This window comes from Apium graveolens, chromosome 7 (genome assembly GCF_009905375.1).
Source record: "Apium graveolens cultivar Ventura chromosome 7, ASM990537v1, whole genome shotgun sequence".
Lineage (NCBI taxonomy): Eukaryota > Viridiplantae > Streptophyta > Magnoliopsida > Apiales > Apiaceae > Apium > Apium graveolens.
In genome coordinates, this window is record NC_133653.1 from 173,917,655 (window position 1) to 173,924,775 (window position 7,121).

The 7,121-nt window shown below is 44.0% G+C and overlaps 1 non-coding gene across 1 annotated transcript; it reads right to left on the minus strand.

The window, feature by feature from the left end:
* Window positions 1-529: 529 nt before the first annotated feature.
* Window positions 530-636, minus strand: LOC141675605 (small nucleolar RNA R71). The gene has a single exon (XR_012556248.1). It is a non-coding gene; the product is annotated as a small nucleolar RNA R71 (small nucleolar RNA).
* Between the last annotated feature and the right edge of the window lie 6,485 nt (window positions 637-7,121).

A 7,121-nucleotide genomic window follows, 5' to 3' on the forward strand; every position in this document is an offset into this window, starting at 1 on the left:
GTTTATGCAAACTCGTTCTCGTACTCGCAAGAGGACTTTAGATACAGCTGAGGAGACAGACGAAGTTCTTGATATTCCGGAGAATTTAGATTTTGAAGATTCGGATTCAGGAACTGAGCGGAAAGAACCAGTAAACATGGGTGATCGTATTGTTCAAGCTGATCCAGCTCTTATGGATTTTTCTCGGCCAAAAATTGATGACATTCTGTCAAGCATTCTTCATCCGGCTATTCAAGCTAACACCTTTGAAATCAAGCCGGGCACTATTCAGATGGTGCAGAATTCTGTTTCTTTTGGAGGAGCGGCGACTGAAGACCCCAACATGCACATAAGGAATTTTGTTGAGATCTGCAGCACTTTTAAGTATAATGGCGTGACTGATGAGGCTATCAAGTTGAGGCTTTTCCCATTCTCACTGAGGGACAAGGCTAAAGACTGGTTACATTCTGAACCAGCTGGGTCCATCACTACGTGGCAAGATCTTGCGCAAAAGTTTCTGGTGAAGTTTTATCTGATGGCAAAGACTGCTGCTATGAGGAGTGCTCTTACTCAGTTTGCGCAGCAACCTACAGAATCTATGTGCGAGGCTTGGGAACGCTACAAGGAAATGTTGAGAAAATGTCCACATCATGGAATGCCTGATTGGATGGTGATCACTGGTTTCTATAATGGTTTGGGGGCCCAATCTCGGCCCATGCTCGATGCAGCAGCTGGAGGCGCCTTATGGGCTAAAAGCTATACTGAGGCGTATAATCTTATAGAGACTATGGCTGCAAATGAGCATCAAAACCCAACTCAGAGGATGACGTCAGGTAAGGTAGCAGGTATTCTGGAAGTTGATGCAGCCACCGCTATTGCAGCCCAGCTTCAAGTGCTATCAATGAAGGTTGATTCTCTGGCTACATATGGAGTTAATCAAATAGATATGGTTTGTGAGCTTTGTGTAGGTTCTCAAGCTACGGATCAGTGTTCTCTTGTCAACGAATCTGTTCAGTATGTGAATAATTATCAGCGACAACAGCAGCCTGTGCCAGTGACCTATCATCCTAATAACAGAAATCATCCAAATTTCAGCTGGGGGAATAATCAGAATGTTATTCAACCACCATATCAGCAAGGAGTGAGTAAACAGTTTAACCCACCTGGATTCCAGCAACCACAGCAGTATGCTACAAGGCAATCATATCCTCAATAGGGAAGTACAGCTGCACCTACTAGTGCTGATTTTGAGGAACTTAAGCTGTTATGCAAGAGTCAGGCGGTTTCTATCAAAACCTTGGAAAATCAAATCGGTCAATTAGCCAATGCAGTGCTCAATCATCAACCTGGCACTCTTTCCAGTGACACAGAAGTACCAGGCAGGAAGGAAGCTAAAGAGCAAGTCAAGGCTATTACCTTAAGGTCTGGAAAAGTTGCTGATGCTGAAAAGGCCAAAGAAGGAAAAGCTGAAATTAGAGATGAAGAAGCTAAGCAAAAGGAGAAAGCGGCGGAACCAAGAAAGACTACTATTGAACACACTCTGCCCAAGGCTAATATAGGGGAGAAACAGCTCTATCCTCCACCACCTTTTCCTAAGAGATTGCAGCAACAAAGGCTGGATAGACAGTTCGGTAAGTTTCTGGAGGTGTTCAAGAAACTTCACATCAATATACCTTTTGCTGAGGCTCTGGAGCAAATGCCTAGTTATGCGAAGTTTATGAAGAGTATTCTTTCAAGGAAGGTGAAACTGGATGACCTTGAAACCGTTGCTCTCACGGAAGAATGCAGCGTTGTTCTGCAGCAAAAGTTACCACCGAAACTGAAAGATCCAGGTAGCTTCACCATTCCTTGCACCATTGGCAATTTGACTTTTGACAAGTGCCTTTGTGATTTGGGAGCAAGCATTAATCTGATGCCGTTGTCGATCTTTAAAATGCTGGATCTGCCTAATCCAAAACCCACATACATGTCTCTACAATTGGCTGATCGTTCCATTACTTACCCAAGGGGCATAGTGGAGGATGTGCTCGTCAAGGTGGATAAGCTCTTCTTTCCTGCAGATTTTGTTATTCTGGATTTTGAGGAAGATAAGAAGATTCCCATAATCTTGGGAAGACCTTTCTTGGCTACTGGCCGTACCTTGATAGATGTACAAAAAGGTGAACTTACTATACGGGTACAAGATCAGGATGTGACCTTCAACGTATTCAAGGCAATGAAATTCCCTACAGAAGATGAGGAGTGCTTTAAAGTGGATGTGATTGATTCTGCGGTTACTTCGGAACTCGATCGTATACTAATGTCTGATGCATTGGAAAAGGCCTTAGTGGGGGATTTTGACAGCGATGATGAAGATGGCAACGAGCAATTACAATATCTGAACGCTTCTCCCTGGAAGCGAAAGCTGGACATGCCGTTTGAATCTCTTGGTACTTCTGACCTCAAGAATGCTGAAGGAAAGCTCAAACCATCAATAGAGGAAGCACCTGCCTTGGAGTTCAAGCCATTACCTGAACACTTGATGTATGCTTTTTTAGGTCATGCATCTACTTTACCTGTTATTATTTCATCTGACCTTTCAGGTAGTGAGGAAGACAAGCTCTTAAGGATTTTGAGAGAATTCAAATCGGCTATTGGATGGACCATAGGAGACATCAAGGGGATAAGTCCTTCATATTGTATGCATAAAATTCTGCTAGAGGAAGGTAGTAAGCCGACTTTGGAACAGCAGCGAAGACTGAATCCTATCATGAAGGAGGTGGTGAAGAAAGAAATTCTGAAATGGCTGGATACAGGCATCATTTATCCTATTTCTGATAGCTCGTGGGTAAGCCCCATACAATGTGTACCTAAGAAAGGAGGTATCACTGTGGTAGCAAATGAAAAGAATGAGCTCATCCCCACTCGAACAGTTATAGGATGGAGAGTATGCATGGATTATAGGAAATTGAACAAAGCCACAAGGAAGGATCACTTCCCTCTTCCATTTATTGATCAGATGCTTGACAGGTTGGCGGGTCATGAGTATTTTTGTCTTCTGTATGGTTATTCAGGGTATAATCAGATTTGTATTGCACCAGAGGATCAGGAAAAGACTACCTTCACTTGTCCATTTGGCACGTTTGCTTTTCGCAGAGTTTCGTTTCGATTATGTGGCGCCCCGGCCACTTTTCAGAGATGTATGATGGCTATATTCTCTGACATGATTGGAAATAATGTCGAAGTGTTCATGGATGACTTCTCCGTCTTTGGACATTCATATGATGAATGTTTGAATAATCTGCGCGCCGTACTCAAAAGGTGCGTGGAAACTAATTTAGTGCTCAATTGGGAGAAATGTCATTTTATGGTGTGTGAAGGCATTATTCTTGGGCATAAGGTCTCTAACAAGGGTCTGGAGGTGGACAAGACCAAGGTGGGAGTCATTGAAAATCTTCCACCACCTAATTCTGTGAAAGGAATCCGTAGTTTTCTTGGTCATGCGAGTTTTTATCGGCGATTCATCAAGGACTTTTCAAAGATATCTAAGCCGTTGTGCAATTTCCTTGAGGAAGATGTGCCTTTCAAATTTGATGAGGAATATTTGGCAGCATTCGAGACTCTCAAGAAGAGTTTGATCACTGCACCAGTTATTACAGCACCAGATTGGAAAGAATCATTTGAGATGATGTGTGATGCGAGTGATTATGCGGTAGGTGCAGTTCTGGGACAGCGCAAGAAAAATCTCTTCCATGTGATTTACTATGCGAGTAAGACTTTAAATGGGGCCCAAATGAACTACACCACTACTGAGAAGGAGCTATTGGCTATAGTCTTTGGTTTCGAGAAATTTCGATCGTATCTACTTGGTATAAAAGTAACAGTATTCACTGATCATGCGGCTATTCGCTATCTGGTTTCCAAGAAGGATTCGAAGCCGAGACTCATTCGTTGGGTGCTTTTACTTCAAGAATTTGAGTTAGAGATCAAGGATAGAAAAGGTACTGAGAATCAAGTAGCTGACCATCTCTCTAGGTTGGAGAATCCCGATTCTACTTCACAAGATAGGACACTAATCAATGAATCTTTTCCGGATGAGCAGTTGTTTGCAGTTCAGGAGGAAGAACCATGGTTTGCAGATATTGTAAACTATCTCGTCAGCAATGTAATGCCTCCTAATTTGACCTCCGCTCAAAAGAAGAAGTTTCTGCATGAGGTGAAGTGCTATATGTGGGATGAACCATATTTGTTTAGACAGGGAGCTGACCAGATCATCAGGAGATGTATCCCGTTCTGTGAGACGGAGGGGATATTACGAGACTGCCACTCCACGGTTTATGGTGGATACTATGGTGGTGAGAAGACAGCAGCTCGTATTCTGCAATCAGGTTTTTTCTGGCCCACTTTGTTCAAAGATGCTCATCAGTTTGTTTTAAGGTGTGATCGTTGCCAAAGAGTGGGAAATTTGACAAGAAAGGATGAGATGCCATTAAATGTGATGCTTGAAGTTGAGGTTTTTGATGTTTGGGGAATCAATTTCATGGGGCCTTTTATCTCGTCTTGCAATAATCAGTACATCTTGCTGGCAGTCGATTATGTCTCAAAATGGGTAGAAGTTAAAGCTTTACCGACAAATGATGCAAAGGCAGTGTTAAATTTTCTTTATAAGCAAATTTTCACAAGGTTTGGAACACCTCGGGTAATCATAAGTGATGAAGGGTCGCATTTCTGCAACCGTAAGTTCACTTCTATGATGCAGCGTTATAATGTGAATCATCGAGTGGCTACTGCCTATCATCCACAAACAAATGGTCAAGCGGAAGTGTCTAACAGAGAGATAAAATGCATTCTAGAGAAGGTTGTTTGTCCGTCAAGGAAGGATTGGTCTTTAAAGCTCGATGAAGCTGTTTGGGCTTACAGAATAGCATACAAAACTCCACTTGGTATGTCCCCATTTCAGTTGGTGTACGGTAAGGGATGTCATCTACCTGCGGAGCTTGAGCATAAGGCCTACTGGGCATTGAAAAAGTTGAACTGGATTTAGATGCAGCTGGTAAGAAAAGAATGCTTCAGCTTAATGAACTTGATGAATTTTGACTTCAAGCGTAAGAGAATAACAAAATGTATAAGAAAAAGGTGAAGAGGTGGCACGATAGGAAGCTACATCCTAAGTTATTTGTGTCGGGGCAACAAGTTCTCTTATTCAACTCTCGGCTCCGACTTTTTCCTGGGAAGTTGAAATCGAGGTGGTCTGGACCTTTTATTATCAAAACTCTGTTTCCACATGGAGCGGTGGAAATTTTTGAGAATGATCCGGACCAAGCATGCAAGGTTAACGGTCAGCGTTTGAAGCACTACTATGGGGACATGGCAAACCGAGAAGTGGCTAGCGCCATTTTGTTTACTACTTGAGAAGGGTACGCAACGTCAAGCTAATGACGAAAAAAGCGCTGCGTGGGAGGCAACCCATGAATTGTTGTTACAGGAACCCTTAGAAGTTAATAACCTATCCAAAAACCTAAAAAAATCAGAAAATCGGGGCTGAAAAAAAAAATTCCAGTAACCCCCTGAGCGCCCGCTCAGCTTTGCTGAGCGACCGCTCAGGGGTCGACTGCCAGAATTTTTTTTTTTAAGTTCAGAGAAAAAAAAAAGAAAAAAAAAGCCAATTGTAGCCCATAAACCCACGATTTGTTCCCACTACCCCATCATTTTAACCCTTAATCCCCAAACCCTAATCTAATTTAACCTATTCCACACCCTATATATACATACACATATCCTACATATCTCCCACAAACTTCCTACACTTAAACTCTCTCCCAAGCAACAAAACTCAGTTCTTAAACACTTTTATTGGAGAATCAATGGCACCCAAGAGAGCACGCACTATCGATAGCAGCAGCACAGTCCCTACTGCTGATTCATCAAGGGGTACTGCTGCAAGGCCTCGGTTGACTGACAGAGCTGCGGAGGAGGAGTACACTAGGCTTTTGGGGAAGCCGATTCTGAAGGAGAGAGGGTTTTTACCATCGGGGAGGGATGGTGAGTTGCTACCCATGATTGCAGAAAAGGGGTGGATAGCTTTTTGTGAGTCGCCCGAAGCAGTACCGATGAGCGTGGTTCGCGAGTTCTATGCGAATGCGAAGGCCGAAAAGAATGGGTTTTCTGTGGTCTGAGGGTTGACGGTTGATTATCACCCTGCGGCGATTCGCCGAGTGATTGGACAGTGAGAGAGGAAGCCCGAGGAGGAGAACTGGAATGAGAAGACTGCTGAGGATTTTGACTTGGATTTGATTTGTGCGACTCTATGTAGGCCGGGCATAGTGTGGACCTTCAAGACCGGCACTAATGAGTATCGTCACTTCCCGGAGATCGCTATGAACAGGTATGCCCGTGCATGGAATGCATTTATTTGTGCTAATATTTTGCCTTCTTCACATGCACACGAGGTCACAGTTGAAAGAGCACAGTTGTTGTGAGGAATTCTTCATGAGGAGTACTATGTAGACCTTGGTGAGTTTATCTACCAAGGAATTCTGAAGTTTTTGAGGGGAGCTAAGCATATGAACATCCCTTATGCATCCACGGTTACGAAGCTGTACCGAGCAGTAGGAGTGAACTGGCCGGCTCATGAGCAGTTGCAGTTGCCGGCAGCTCCGATTGATTCTGGAACTCTGAATGGGATGCAGGAGTGGACCGGCGGTGAGCCTGAGGAGCATGGGCTGGGTTATTGTCTTCCAGGAGGGCGTCTAGCACGAGGTGCTACTATGGCTAGGCCTGGGCATGATGAGGCTGGTTCTTCGAGAGCTCAGAAGGGTGCTGGGATGGCTGATACCCAGTATAGGAGGCTTTCACGGCGGATGGATGCCATGTACGAGACGCAGAGCAGGTTTGCTCAGGAGCTCACCCTTGCGTTAGGGACTGCTTTTCGGGACCTTGGAGCTGATATCCAGTGGCCAGTTTTTGGTGAGGACTCTGCATACCCGCCGCCTGATACTCCACCCACTGAGGGTGATGATGATGATGACTCCGAGTAGGTATACCCTGTGTTCCTTTCTGCCACCTTCACTGAGGACAGTGAAGATTTTATGTTTGGGGGTGGTAGTTAAGGAATACTGTGTGTGTGTCATATAGCTGCATATTCATGTTAGTTTAGTTCATAT